Source organism: Ranitomeya variabilis, chromosome 6, assembly GCF_051348905.1.
Source record: "Ranitomeya variabilis isolate aRanVar5 chromosome 6, aRanVar5.hap1, whole genome shotgun sequence".
NCBI lineage: Eukaryota > Metazoa > Chordata > Amphibia > Anura > Dendrobatidae > Ranitomeya > Ranitomeya variabilis.
The window spans coordinates 366,518,494-366,533,078 of NC_135237.1; the positions used below are offsets into that span (position 1 = coordinate 366,518,494).

At 46.0% G+C, this 14,585-nt stretch overlaps 10 non-coding genes and 1 pseudogene across 10 annotated transcripts; all 11 read left to right on the forward strand.

Moving 5' to 3' along the window:
* The first annotated feature begins 261 nt into the window (after positions 1-261).
* Positions 262-449, forward strand: LOC143783542 (U2 spliceosomal RNA). The gene has a single exon (XR_013217247.1). It is a non-coding gene; the product is annotated as a U2 spliceosomal RNA (small nuclear RNA).
* Positions 450-1,620: 1,171 nt separating this feature from the next.
* On the forward strand, positions 1,621-1,814 carry LOC143783599 (U2 spliceosomal RNA). The gene has a single exon (XR_013217303.1). It is a non-coding gene; the product is annotated as a U2 spliceosomal RNA (small nuclear RNA).
* Positions 1,815-2,987: 1,173 nt separating this feature from the next.
* LOC143783536 (U2 spliceosomal RNA) lies at positions 2,988-3,175 on the forward strand. The gene has a single exon (XR_013217241.1). It is a non-coding gene; the product is annotated as a U2 spliceosomal RNA (small nuclear RNA).
* Positions 3,176-4,346: 1,171 nt separating this feature from the next.
* On the forward strand, positions 4,347-4,543 carry LOC143783574 (U2 spliceosomal RNA). The gene has a single exon (XR_013217278.1). It is a non-coding gene; the product is annotated as a U2 spliceosomal RNA (small nuclear RNA).
* A 1,173-nt stretch (positions 4,544-5,716) lies between these two features.
* LOC143783544 (U2 spliceosomal RNA) lies at positions 5,717-5,904 on the forward strand. Its single transcript, XR_013217248.1, has one exon. It is a non-coding gene; the product is annotated as a U2 spliceosomal RNA (small nuclear RNA).
* Positions 5,905-7,075: 1,171 nt separating this feature from the next.
* LOC143783600 (U2 spliceosomal RNA) lies at positions 7,076-7,269 on the forward strand. The gene has a single exon (XR_013217304.1). It is a non-coding gene; the product is annotated as a U2 spliceosomal RNA (small nuclear RNA).
* A 1,173-nt stretch (positions 7,270-8,442) lies between these two features.
* Positions 8,443-8,630, forward strand: LOC143783537 (U2 spliceosomal RNA). The gene has a single exon (XR_013217242.1). It is a non-coding gene; the product is annotated as a U2 spliceosomal RNA (small nuclear RNA).
* A 1,173-nt stretch (positions 8,631-9,803) lies between these two features.
* Positions 9,804-10,006, forward strand: LOC143783608 (U2 spliceosomal RNA; annotated as a pseudogene).
* A 1,171-nt stretch (positions 10,007-11,177) lies between these two features.
* Positions 11,178-11,374, forward strand: LOC143783575 (U2 spliceosomal RNA). Its single transcript, XR_013217279.1, has one exon. It is a non-coding gene; the product is annotated as a U2 spliceosomal RNA (small nuclear RNA).
* A 1,173-nt stretch (positions 11,375-12,547) lies between these two features.
* LOC143783545 (U2 spliceosomal RNA) lies at positions 12,548-12,735 on the forward strand. Its single transcript, XR_013217249.1, has one exon. It is a non-coding gene; the product is annotated as a U2 spliceosomal RNA (small nuclear RNA).
* Positions 12,736-13,906: 1,171 nt separating this feature from the next.
* On the forward strand, positions 13,907-14,100 carry LOC143783601 (U2 spliceosomal RNA). The gene has a single exon (XR_013217305.1). It is a non-coding gene; the product is annotated as a U2 spliceosomal RNA (small nuclear RNA).
* The last annotated feature ends 485 nt before the right edge of the window (positions 14,101-14,585 follow it).

A 14,585-nucleotide genomic window follows, 5' to 3' on the forward strand; every position in this document is an offset into this window, starting at 1 on the left:
ACAAGTGGCTCACAGCTTGAACAAACAGCAGAACTGTCATTGTGAAGGCGTCCGGTATTCTAAAATGTCCTCCTCAGGGCAATCTTTTGCTCCATCTCCCCAAAGGGTACCAGTGTTAGGCCTTGGTGCGGCACAAGGGCAAAACGCTTTCTGGTTATTGCCTCTTGGCCTTTTGGCTAGGATCAAGGAGCAGCGTTAGGCCTTGGTGTGGTGAAAGTGCTAAACCATATCTGGTTATTGCTGCTCGGCCTTCCGGCTGAAATCGTCGTCGCCGCCACTCAAGATCAAGTGTAGCACCTGTTCTTATCAGTTTAATATCTGATACGTCTCCTATTTGGGGACCTTATATTAAATGGATTTTTAGAACAGGGAGATGGAAAAAGAGCTTGCTCTGTCCACTCCACGCATTGAGCGGTTATTGCGGTATCTCCGGGAACAGTGCACTCCTTCTCTGATCCGGCTTCCAAATGCAGATTGAATTGAAATCAGCACAAGTTGTGCTATAACCCATTATGTGAATTCTTTTCAGGGTCAAAGTTGCACATTTCAGATGCCAAATGCATTTTGCTTGATTTAACTTGACCAATTGCAACATTTTCTGTGCGCATTGTTTGCCTCTAGGCATGTCAAGCATTGTATTGCGTTCAATCTGAAATCTATCAATCAATCAATCTCTCTTTACTGGTTGCAACCGGCGTGTGAAGATGTGGACATGTATTTGGCCTTTGTTACAGTGTTGCAAATAGACCAGCTACAAAGTTAGGCCCCTTGCTATCAGTACTTAGTGCTTTCATTTAAGTAACCCATGAGTAGTTCTGCCATACATACCACATTTGTGACAGCATGATTTCTTTTGGAAAACGTTGTCTCCCTCTTGTGGAACACTGACTTTTAAATGTTGGTGCATAGGTATTTAAAAAAAGTTAAAATTGTGTCTGTGCTGATCATGAATATGCTGCCTATCTACACCTGTGTGAGTATTCTAATGCTTTCTAGCAACCAGGTGCGCTGCCTGCATTAGATAGAATCTGCGCGCGGAACCCTCACATGTCACAATAGGCCCTTGGCCATGGTCTGGAACCCTCACGTGTCACAATGGGCTGGAACACTCATGTGTCACAATGGGCCCTTGGCCTATAAAAGGCAGTGCGGTGGCAGTCCTCTTCAGTCTGCTGCTGGACCAGCGGTGGGCAGCATGGTGATATGTAGGCAGCAGGGTCTATACCCCGCCTCAGGGAAGACAGCTGCTCGCTTGTTTGTTTTTTGATTTTCCCTCTCGCACACCTCCTCCTGGCACTGAGTAGTGCACATTGGAACAAAGGGGGAGGGTTACAATAGGTGGGGTTATGCAGATTAAAAACAAGTGGCTCACAGCTTGAACAAACAGCAGAACTGTCATTGTGAAGGCGTCCGGTATTCTAAAATGTCCTCCTCAGGGCAATCTTTTGCTCCATCTCCCCAAAGGGTACCAGTGTTAGGCCTTGGTGCGGCACAAGGGCAAAACGCTTTCTGGTTATTGCCTCTCGGCCTTTTGGCTAGGATCAAGGAGCAGCGTTAGGCCTTGGTGTGGTGAAAGTGCTAAACCATATCTGGTTATTGCTGCTCGGCCTTTCGGCTGAAATCGTCGTCGTCGTCGCCGCCACTCAAGATCAAGTGTAGCACCTGTTCTTATCAGTTTAATATCTGATACGTCTCCTATTTGGGGACCTTATATTAAATGGATTTTTAGAACAGGGAGATGGAAAAAGAGCTTGCTCTGTCCACTCCATGCATTGAGCGGTTATTGCGGTATCTCCGGGAACAGTGCACTCCTTCTCTGATCCGGCTTCCAAATGCAGATTGAATTGAAATCAGCACAAGTTGTGCTATAACCCATTATGTGAATTCTTTTCAGGGTCAAAGTTGCACATTTCAGATGCCAAATGCATTTTGCTTGATTTAACTTGACCAATTGCAACATTTTCTGTGCGCATTGTTTGCCTCTAGGCATGTCAAGCATTGTATTGCGTTCAATCTGAAATCTATCAATCAATCAATCTCTCTTTACTGGTTGCAACCGGCGTGTGAAGATGTGGACATGTATTTGGCCTTTGTTACAGTGTTGCAAATAGACCAGCTACAAAGTTAGGCCCCTTGCTATCAGTACTTAGTGCTTTCATTTAAGTAGCCCATGAGTAGTTCTGCCATACATACCACATTTGTGACAGCATGATTTCTTTTGGAAAACGTTGTCTCCCTCTTGTGTGGAACACTGACTTTTAAATGTTGGTGCATAGGTATTTAAAAAAAGTTAAAATTGTGTCTGTGCTGATCATGAATATGCTGCCTATCTACACCTGTGTGAGTATTCTAATGCTTTCTAGCAACCAGGTGCGCTGCCGGCATTAGAAAGAATCTGCGCGCGGAACCCTCACATGTCACAATGGGCCCTTGGCCATGGTCTGGAACCCTCACGTGTCACAATGGGCTGGAACACTCATGTGTCACAATGGGCCCTTGGCCTATAAAAGGCAGTGCGGTGGCAGTCCTCTTCAGTCTGCTGCTGGACCAGCGGTGGGCAGCATGGTGATATGTAGGCAGCAGGGTCTATACCCCGCCTCAGGGAAGACAGCTGCTCGCTTGTTTGTTTTTTGATTTTCCCTCTCGCACACCTCCTCCTGGCACTGAGTAGTGCACATTGGAACAAAGGGGGAGGGTTACAATAGGTGGGGTTATGCAGATTAAAAACAAGTGGCTCACAGCTTGAACAAACAGCAGAACTGTCATTGTGAAGGCGTCCGGTATTCTAAAATGTCCTCCTCAGGGCAATCTTTTGCTCCATCTCCCCAAAGGGTACCAGTGTTAGGCCTTGGTGCGGCACAAGGGCAAAACGCTTTCTGGTTATTGCCTCTCGGCCTTTTGGCTAGGATCAAGGAGCAGCGTTAGGCCTTGGTGTGGTGAAAGTGCTAAACCATATCTGGTTATTGCTGCTCGGCCTTCCGGCTGAAATCGTCGTCACCGCCACTCAAGATCAAGTGTAGCACCTGTTCTTATCAGTTTAATATCTGATACGTCTCCTATTTGGGGACCTTATATTAAATGGATTTTTAGAACAGGGAGATGGAAAAAGAGCTTGCTCTGTCCACTCCACGCATTGAGCGGTTATTGCGGTATCTCCGGGAACAGTGCACTCCTTCTCTGATCCGGCTTCCAAATGCAGATTGAATTGAAATCAGCACAAGTTGTGCTATAACCCATTATGTGAATTCTTTTCAGGGTCAAAGTTGCACATTTCAGATGCCAAATGCATTTTGCTTGATTTAACTTGACCAATTGCAACATTTTCTGTGCGCATTGTTTGCCTCTAGGCATGTCAAGCATTGTATTGCGTTCAATCTGAAATCTATCAATCAATCAATCTCTCTTTACTGGTTGCAACCGGCGTGTGAAGATGTGGACATGTATTTGGCCTTTGTTACAGTGTTGCAAATAGACCAGCTACAAAGTTAGGCCCCTTGCTATCAGTACTTAGTGCTTTCATTTAAGTAGCCCATGAGTAGTTCTGCCATACATACCACATTTGTGACAGCATGATTTCTTTTGGGAAACGTTGTCTCCCTCTTGTGGAACACTGACTTTTAAATGTTGGTGCATAGGTATTTAAAAAAAGTTAAAATTGTGTCTGTGCTGATCATGAATATGCTGCCTATCTACACCTGTGTGAGTATTCTAATGCTTTCTAGCAACCAGGTGCGCTGCCTGCATTAGATAGAATCTGCGCGCGGAACCCTCACATGTCACAATGGGCCCTTGGCCATGGTCTGGAACCCTCACGTGTCACAATGGGCTGGAACACTCATGTGTCACAATGGGCCCTTGGCCTATAAAAGGCAGTGCGGTGGCAGTCCTCTTCAGTCTGCTGCTGGACCAGCGGTGGGCAGCATGGTGATATGTAGGCAGCAGGGTCTATACCCCGCCTCAGGGAAGACAGCTGCTCGCTTGTTTGTTTTTTGATTTTCCCTCTCGCACACCACCTCCTGGCACTGAGTAGTGCACATTGGAACAAAGGGGGAGGGTTACAATAGGTGGGGTTATGCAGATTAAAAACAAGTGGCTCACAGCTTGAACAAACAGCAGAACTGTCATTGTGAAGGCGTCCGGTATTCTAAAATGTCCTCCTCAGGGCAATCTTTTGCTCCATCTCCCCAAAGGGTACCAGTGTTAGGCCTTGGTGCGGCACAAGGGCAAAACGCTTTCTGGTTATTGCCTCTTGGCCTTTTGGCTAGGATCAAGGAGCAGCGTTAGGCCTTGGTGTGGTGAAAGTGCTAAACCATATCTGGTTATTGCTGCTCGGTCTTTCGGCTGAAATCGTCGTCGTTGTCGTCGCCGCCACTCAAGATCAAGTGTAGCACCTGTTCTTATCAGTTTAATATCTGATACGTCTCCTATTTGGGGACCTTATATTAAATGGATTTTTAGAACAGGGAGATGGAAAAAGAGCTTGCTCTGTCCACTCCACGCATTGAGCGGTTATTGCGGTATCTCCGGGAACAGTGCACTCCTTCTCTGATCCGGCTTCCAAATGCAGATTGAATTGAAATCAGCACAAGTTGTGCTATAACCCATTATGTGAATTCTTTTCAGGGTCAAAGTTGCACATTTCAGATGCCAAATGCATTTTGCTTGATTTAACTTGACCAATTGCAACATTTTCTGTGCGCATTGTTTGCCTCTAGGCATGTCAAGCATTGTATTGCGTTCAATCTGAAATCTATCAATCAATCAATCTCTCTTTACTGGTTGCAACCGGCGTGTGAAGATGTGGACATGTATTTGGCCTTTGTTACAGTGTTGCAAATAGACCAGCTACAAAGTTAGGCCCCTTGCTATCAGTACTTAGTGCTTTCATTTAAGTAGCCCATGAGTAGTTCTGCCATACATACCACATTTGTGACAGCATGATTTCTTTTGGAAAACGTTGTCTCCCTCTTGTGTGGAACACTGACTTTTAAATGTTGGTGCATAGGTATTTAAAAAAAGTTAAAATTGTGTCTGTGCTGATCATGAATATGCTGCCTATCTACACCTGTGTGAGTATTCTAATGCTTTCTAGCAACCAGGTGCGCTGCCGGCATTAGAAAGAATCTGCGCGCGGAACCCTCACATGTCACAATGGGCCCTTGGCCATGGTCTGGAACCCTCACGTGTCACAATGGGCTGGAACACTCATGTGTCACAATGGGCCCTTGGCCTATAAAAGGCAGTGCGGTGGCAGTCCTCTTCAGTCTGCTGCTGGACCAGCGGTGGGCAGCATGGTGATATGTAGGCAGCAGGGTCTATACCCCGCCTCAGGGAAGACAGCTGCTCGCTTGTTTGTTTTTTGATTTTCCCTCTCGCACACCTCCTCCTGGCACTGAGTAGTGCACATTGGAACAAAGGGGGAGGGTTACAATAGGTGGGGTTATGCAGATTAAAAACAAGTGGCTCACAGCTTGAACAAACAGCAGAACTGTCATTGTGAAGGCGTCCGGTATTCTAAAATGTCCTCCTCAGGGCAATCTTTTGCTCCATCTCCCCAAAGGGTACCAGTGTTAGGCCTTGGTGCGGCACAAGGGCAAAACGCTTTCTGGTTATTGCCTCTTGGCCTTTTGGCTAGGATCAAGGAGCAGCGTTAGGCCTTGGTGTGGTGAAAGTGCTAAACCATATCTGGTTATTGCTGCTCGGCCTTCCGGCTGAAATCGTCGTCGCCGCCACTCAAGATCAAGTGTAGCACCTGTTCTTATCAGTTTAATATCTGATACGTCTCCTATTTGGGGACCTTATATTAAATGGATTTTTAGAACAGGGAGATGGAAAAAGAGCTTGCTCTGTCCACTCCACGCATTGAGCGGTTATTGCGGTATCTCCGGGAACAGTGCACTCCTTCTCTGATCCGGCTTCCAAATGCAGATTGAATTGAAATCAGCACAAGTTGTGCTATAACCCATTATGTGAATTCTTTTCAGGGTCAAAGTTGCACATTTCAGATGCCAAATGCATTTTGCTTGATTTAACTTGACCAATTGCAACATTTTCTGTGCGCATTGTTTGCCTCTAGGCATGTCAAGCATTGTATTGCGTTCAATCTGAAATCTATCAATCAATCAATCTCTCTTTACTGGTTGCAACCGGCGTGTGAAGATGTGGACATGTATTTGGCCTTTGTTACAGTGTTGCAAATAGACCAGCTACAAAGTTAGGCCCCTTGCTATCAGTACTTAGTGCTTTCATTTAAGTAACCCATGAGTAGTTCTGCCATACATACCACATTTGTGACAGCATGATTTCTTTTGGAAAACGTTGTCTCCCTCTTGTGGAACACTGACTTTTAAATGTTGGTGCATAGGTATTTAAAAAAAGTTAAAATTGTGTCTGTGCTGATCATGAATATGCTGCCTATCTACACCTGTGTGAGTATTCTAATGCTTTCTAGCAACCAGGTGCGCTGCCTGCATTAGATAGAATCTGCGCGCGGAACCCTCACATGTCACAATAGGCCCTTGGCCATGGTCTGGAACCCTCACGTGTCACAATGGGCTGGAACACTCATGTGTCACAATGGGCCCTTGGCCTATAAAAGGCAGTGCGGTGGCAGTCCTCTTCAGTCTGCTGCTGGACCAGCGGTGGGCAGCATGGTGATATGTAGGCAGCAGGGTCTATACCCCGCCTCAGGGAAGACAGCTGCTCGCTTGTTTGTTTTTTGATTTTCCCTCTCGCACACCTCCTCCTGGCACTGAGTAGTGCACATTGGAACAAAGGGGGAGGGTTACAATAGGTGGGGTTATGCAGATTAAAAACAAGTGGCTCACAGCTTGAACAAACAGCAGAACTGTCATTGTGAAGGCGTCCGGTATTCTAAAATGTCCTCCTCAGGGCAATCTTTTGCTCCATCTCCCCAAAGGGTACCAGTGTTAGGCCTTGGTGCGGCACAAGGGCAAAACGCTTTCTGGTTATTGCCTCTCGGCCTTTTGGCTAGGATCAAGGAGCAGCGTTAGGCCTTGGTGTGGTGAAAGTGCTAAACCATATCTGGTTATTGCTGCTCGGCCTTTCGGCTAAAATCGTCGTCGTCGTCGCCGCCACTCAAGATCAAGTGTAGCACCTGTTCTTATCAGTTTAATATCTGATACGTCTCCTATTTGGGGACCTTATATTAAATGGATTTTTAGAACAGGGAGATGGAAAAAGAGCTTGCTCTGTCCACTCCATGCATTGAGCGGTTATTGCGGTATCTCCGGGAACAGTGCACTCCTTCTCTGATCCGGCTTCCAAATGCAGATTGAATTGAAATCAGCACAAGTTGTGCTATAACCCATTATGTGAATTCTTTTCAGGGTCAAAGTTGCACATTTCAGATGCCAAATGCATTTTGCTTGATTTAACTTGACCAATTGCAACATTTTCTGTGCGCATTGTTTGCCTCTAGGCATGTCAAGCATTGTATTGCGTTCAATCTGAAATCTATCAATCAATCAATCTCTCTTTACTGGTTGCAACCGGCGTGTGAAGATGTGGACATGTATTTGGCCTTTGTTACAGTGTTGCAAATAGACCAGCTACAAAGTTAGGCCCCTTGCTATCAGTACTTAGTGCTTTCATTTAAGTAGCCCATGAGTAGTTCTGCCATACATACCACATTTGTGACAGCATGATTTCTTTTGGAAAACGTTGTCTCCCTCTTGTGTGGAACACTGACTTTTAAATGTTGGTGCATAGGTATTTAAAAAAAGTTAAAATTGTGTCTGTGCTGATCATGAATATGCTGCCTATCTACACCTGTGTGAGTATTCTAATGCTTTCTAGCAACCAGGTGCGCTGCCGGCATTAGAAAGAATCTGCGCGCGGAACCCTCACATGTCACAATGGGCCCTTGGCCATGGTCTGGAACCCTCACGTGTCACAATGGGCTGGAACACTCATGTGTCACAATGGGCCCTTGGCCTATAAAAGGCAGTGCGGTGGCAGTCCTCTTCAGTCTGCTGCTGGACCAGCGGTGGGCAGCATGGTGATATGTAGGCAGCAGGGTCTATACCCCGCCTCAGGGAAGACAGCTGCTCGCTTGTTTGTTTTTTGATTTTCCCTCTCGCACACCTCCTCCTGGCACTGAGTAGTGCACATTGGAACAAAGGGGGAGGGTTACAATAGGTGGGGTTATGCAGATTAAAAACAAGTGGCTCACAGCTTGAACAAACAGCAGAACTGTCATTGTGAAGGCGTCCGGTATTCTAAAATGTCCTCCTCAGGGCAATCTTTTGCTCCATCTCCCCAAAGGGTACCAGTGTTAGGCCTTGGTGCGGCACAAGGGCAAAACGCTTTCTGGTTATTGCCTCTCGGCCTTTTGGCTAGGATCAAGGAGCAGCGTTAGGCCTTGGTGTGGTGAAAGTGCTAAACCATATCTGGTTATTGCTGCTCGGCCTTCCGGCTGAAATCGTCGTCACCGCCACTCAAGATCAAGTGTAGCACCTGTTCTTATCAGTTTAATATCTGATACGTCTCCTATTTGGGGACCTTATATTAAATGGATTTTTAGAACAGGGAGATGGAAAAAGAGCTTGCTCTGTCCACTCCACGCATTGAGCGGTTATTGCGGTATCTCCGGGAACAGTGCACTCCTTCTCTGATCCGGCTTCCAAATGCAGATTGAATTGAAATCAGCACAAGTTGTGCTATAACCCATTATGTGAATTCTTTTCAGGGTCAAAGTTGCACATTTCAGATGCCAAATGCATTTTGCTTGATTTAACTTGACCAATTGCAACATTTTCTGTGCGCATTGTTTGCCTCTAGGCATGTCAAGCATTGTATTGCGTTCAATCTGAAATCTATCAATCAATCAATCTCTCTTTACTGGTTGCAACCGGCGTGTGAAGATGTGGACATGTATTTGGCCTTTGTTACAGTGTTGCAAATAGACCAGCTACAAAGTTAGGCCCCTTGCTATCAGTACTTAGTGCTTTCATTTAAGTAGCCCATGAGTAGTTCTGCCATACATACCACATTTGTGACAGCATGATTTCTTTTGGAAAACGTTGTCTCCCTCTTGTGTGGAACACTGACTTTTAAATGTTGGTGCATAGGTATTTAAAAAAAGTTAAAATTGTGTCTGTGCTGATCATGAATATGCTGCCTATCTACACCTGTGTGAGTATTCTAATGCTTTCTAGCAACCAGGTGCGCTGCCTGCATTAGATAGAATCTGCGCGCGGAACCCTCACATGTCACAATGGGCCCTTGGCCATGGTCTGGAACCCTCACGTGTCACAATGGGCTGGAACACTCATGTGTCACAATGGGCCCTTGGCCTATAAAAGGCAGTGCGGTGGCAGTCCTCTTCAGTCTGCTGCTGGACCAGCGGTGGGCAGCATGGTGATATGTAGGCAGCAGGGTCTATACCCCGCCTCAGGGAAGACAGCTGCTCGCTTGTTTGTTTTTTGATTTTCCCTCTCGCACACCTCCTCCTGGCACTGAGTAGTGCACATTGGAACAAAGGGGGAGGGTTACAATAGGTGGGGTTATGCAGATTAAAAACAAGTGGCTCACAGCTTGAACAAACAGCAGAACTGTCATTGTGAAGGCGTCCGGTATTCTAAAATGTCCTCCTCAGGGCAATCTTTTGCTCCATCTCCCCAAAGGGTACCAGTGTTAGGCCTTGGTGCGGCACAAGGGCAAAACGCTTTCTGGTTATTGCCTCTCGGCCTTTTGGCTAGGATCAAGGAGCAGCATTAGGCCTTGGTGTGGTGAAAGTGCTAAACCATATCTGGTTATTGCTGCTCGGCCTTTCGGCTGAAATCGTCGTCGTCGTCGTCGCCGCTGCTGCCACTCAAGATCAAGTGTAGCACCTGTTCTTATCAGTTTAATATCTGATACGTCTCCTATTTGGGGACCTCATATTAAATGGATTTTTAGAACAGGGAGATGGAAAAAGAGCTTGCTCTGTCCACTCCACGCATTGAGCGGTTATTGCGGTATCTCCGGGAACAGTGCACTCCTTCTCTGATCCGGCTTCCAAATGCAGATTGAATTGAAATCAGCACAAGTTGTGCTATAACCCATTATGTGAATTCTTTTCAGGGTCAAAGTTGCACATTTCAGATGCCAAATGCATTTTGCTTGATTTAACTTGACCAATTGCAACATTTTCTGTGCGCATTGTTTGCCTCTAGGCATGTCAAGCATTGTATTGCGTTCAATCTGAAATCTATCAATCAATCAATCTCTCTTTACTGGTTGCAACCGGCGTGTGAAGATGTGGACATGTATTTGGCCTTTGTTACAGTGTTGCAAATAGACCAGCTACAAAGTTAGGCCCCTTGCTATCAGTACTTAGTGCTTTCATTTAAGTAGCCCATGAGTAGTTCTGCCATACATACCACATTTGTGACAGCATGATTTCTTTTGGGAAACGTTGTCTCCCTCTTGTGGAACACTGACTTTTAAATGTTGGTGCATAGGTATTTAAAAAAAGTTAAAATTGTGTCTGTGCTGATCATGAATATGCTGCCTATCTACACCTGTGTGAGTATTCTAATGCTTTCTAGCAACCAGGTGCGCTGCCTGCATTAGATAGAATCTGCGCGCGGAACCCTCACATGTCACAATGGGCCCTTGGCCATGGTCTGGAACCCTCACGTGTCACAATGGGCTGGAACACTCATGTGTCACAATGGGCCCTTGGCCTATAAAAGGCAGTGCGGTGGCAGTCCTCTTCAGTCTGCTGCTGGACCAGCGGTGGGCAGCATGGTGATATGTAGGCAGCAGGGTCTATACCCCGCCTCAGGGAAGACAGCTGCTCGCTTGTTTGTTTTTTGATTTTCCCTCTCGCACACCACCTCCTGGCACTGAGTAGTGCACATTGGAACAAAGGGGGAGGGTTACAATAGGTGGGGTTATGCAGATTAAAAACAAGTGGCTCACAGCTTGAACAAACAGCAGAACTGTCATTGTGAAGGCGTCCGGTATTCTAAAATGTCCTCCTCAGGGCAATCTTTTGCTCCATCTCCCCAAAGGGTACCAGTGTTAGGCCTTGGTGCGGCACAAGGGCAAAACGCTTTCTGGTTATTGCCTCTTGGCCTTTTGGCTAGGATCAAGGAGCAGCGTTAGGCCTTGGTGTGGTGAAAGTGCTAAACCATATCTGGTTATTGCTGCTCGGTCTTTCGGCTGAAATCGTCGTCGTTGTCGTCGCCGCCACTCAAGATCAAGTGTAGCACCTGTTCTTATCAGTTTAATATCTGATACGTCTCCTATTTGGGGACCTTATATTAAATGGATTTTTAGAACAGGGAGATGGAAAAAGAGCTTGCTCTGTCCACTCCACGCATTGAGCGGTTATTGCGGTATCTCCGGGAACAGTGCACTCCTTCTCTGATCCGGCTTCCAAATGCAGATTGAATTGAAATCAGCACAAGTTGTGCTATAACCCATTATGTGAATTCTTTTCAGGGTCAAAGTTGCACATTTCAGATGCCAAATGCATTTTGCTTGATTTAACTTGACCAATTGCAACATTTTCTGTGCGCATTGTTTGCCTCTAGGCATGTCAAGCATTGTATTGCGTTCAATCTGAAATCTATCAATCAATCAATCTCTCTTTACTGGTTGCAACCGGCGTGTGAAGATGTGGACATGTATTTGGCCTTTGTTACAGTGTTGCAAATAGACCAGCTACAAAGTTAGGCCCCTTGCTATCAGTACTTAGTGCTTTCATTTAAGTAGCCCATGAGTAGTTCTGCCATACATACCACATTTGTGACAGCATGATTTCTTTTGGAAAACGTTGTCTCCCTCTTGTGTGGAACACTGACTTTTAAATGTTGGTGCATAGGTATTTAAAAAAAGTTAAAATTGTGTCTGTGCTGATCATGAATATGCTGCCTATCTACACCTGTGTGAGTATTCTAATGCTTTCTAGCAACCAGGTGCGCTGCCGGCATTAGAAAGAATCTGCGCGCGGAACCCTCACATGTCACAATGGGCCCTTGGCCATGGTCTGGAACCCTCACGTGTCACAATGGGCTGGAACACTCATGTGTCACAATGGGCCCTTGGCCTATAAAAGGCAGTGCGGTGGCAGTCCTCTTCAGTCTGCTGCTGGACCAGCGGTGGGCAGCATGGTGATATGTAGGCAGCAGGGTCTATACCCCGCCTCAGGGAAGACAGCTGCTCGCTTGTTTGTTTTTTGATTTTCCCTCTCGCACACCTCCTCCTGGCACTGAGTAGTGCACATTGGAACAAAGGGGGAGGGTTACAATAGGTGGGGTTATGCAGATTAAAAACAAGTGGCTCACAGCTTGAACAAACAGCAGAACTGTCATTGTGAAGGCGTCCGGTATTCTAAAATGTCCTCCTCAGGGCAATCTTTTGCTCCATCTCCCCAAAGGGTACCAGTGTTAGGCCTTGGTGCGGCACAAGGGCAAAACGCTTTCTGGTTATTGCCTCTTGGCCTTTTGGCTAGGATCAAGGAGCAGCGTTAGGCCTTGGTGTGGTGAAAGTGCTAAACCATATCTGGTTATTGCTGCTCGGCCTTCCGGCTGAAATCGTCGTCGCCGCCACTCAAGATCAAGTGTAGCACCTGTTCTTATCAGTTTAATATCTGATACGTCTCCTATTTGGGGACCTTATATTAAATGGATTTTTAGAACAGGGAGATGGAAAAAGAGCTTGCTCTGTCCACTCCACGCATTGAGCGGTTATTGCGGTATCTCCGGGAACAGTGCACTCCTTCTCTGATCCGGCTTCCAAATGCAGATTGAATTGAAATCAGCACAAGTTGTGCTATAACCCATTATGTGAATTCTTTTCAGGGTCAAAGTTGCACATTTCAGATGCCAAATGCATTTTGCTTGATTTAACTTGACCAATTGCAACATTTTCTGTGCGCATTGTTTGCCTCTAGGCATGTCAAGCATTGTATTGCGTTCAATCTGAAATCTATCAATCAATCAATCTCTCTTTACTGGTTGCAACCGGCGTGTGAAGATGTGGACATGTATTTGGCCTTTGTTACAGTGTTGCAAATAGACCAGCTACAAAGTTAGGCCCCTTGCTATCAGTACTTAGTGCTTTCATTTAAGTAACCCATGAGTAGTTCTGCCATACATACCACATTTGTGACAGCATGATTTCTTTTGGAAAACGTTGTCTTCCTCTTGTGGAACACTGACTTTTAAATGTTGGTGCATAGGTATTTAAAAAAAGTTAAAATTGTGTCTGTGCTGATCATGAATATGCTGCCTATCTACACCTGTGTGAGTATTCTAATGCTTTCTAGCAACCAGGTGCGCTGCCTGCATTAGATAGAATCTGCGCGCGGAACCCTCACATGTCACAATAGGCCCTTGGCCATGGTCTGGAACCCTCACGTGTCACAATGGGCTGGAACACTCATGTGTCACAATGGGCCCTTGGCCTATAAAAGGCAGTGCGGTGGCAGTCCTCTTCAGTCTGCTGCTGGACCAGCGGTGGGCAGCATGGTGATATGTAGGCAGCAGGGTCTATACCCCGCCTCAGGGAAGACAGCTGCTCGCTTGTTTGTTTTTTGATTTTCCCTCTCGCACACCTCCTCCTGGCACTGAGTAGTGCACATTGGAACAAAGGGGGAGGGTTACAATAGGTGGGGTTATGCAGATTAAAAACAAGTGGCTCACAGCTTGAACAAACAGCAGAACTGTCATTGTGAAGGCGTCCGGTATTCTAAAATGTCCTCCTCAGGGCAATCTTTTGCTCCATCTCCCCAAAGGGTACCAGTGTTAGGCCTTGGTGCGGCACAAGGGCAAAACGCTTTCTGGTTATTGCCTCTCGGCCTTTTGGCTAGGATCAAGGAGCAGCGTTAGGCCTTGGTGTGGTGAAAGTGCTAAACCATATCTGGTTATTGCTGCTCGGCCTTTCGGCTAAAATCGTCGTCGTCGTCGCCGCCACTCAAGATCAAGTGTAGCACCTGTTCTTATCAGTTTAATATCTGATACGTCTCCTATTTGGGGACCTTATATTAAATGGATTTTTAGAACAGGGAGATGGAAAAAGAGCTTGCTCTGTCCACTCCATGCATTGAGCGGTTATTGCGGTATCTCCGGGAACAGTGCACTCCTTCTCTGATCCGGCTTCCAAATGCAGATTGAATTGAAATCAGCACAAGTTGTGCTATAACCCATTATGTGAATTCTTTTCAGGGTCAAAGTTGCACATTTCAGATGCCAAATGCATTTTGCTTGATTTAACTTGACCAATTGCAACATTTTCTGTGCGCATTGTTTGCCTCTAGGCATGTCAAGCATTGTATTGCGTTCAATCTGAAATCTATCAATCAATCAATCTCTCTTTACTGGTTGCAACCGGCGTGTGAAGATGTGGACATGTATTTGGCCTTTGTTACAGTGTTGCAAATAGACCAGCTACAAAGTTAGGCCCCTTGCTATCAGTACTTAGTGCTTTCATTTAAGTAGCCCATGAGTAGTTCTGCCATACATACCACATTTGTGACAGCATGATTTCTTTTGGAAAACGTTGTCTCCCTCTTGTGTGGAACACTGACTTTTAAATGTTGGTGCATAGGTATTTAAAAAAAGTTAAAATTG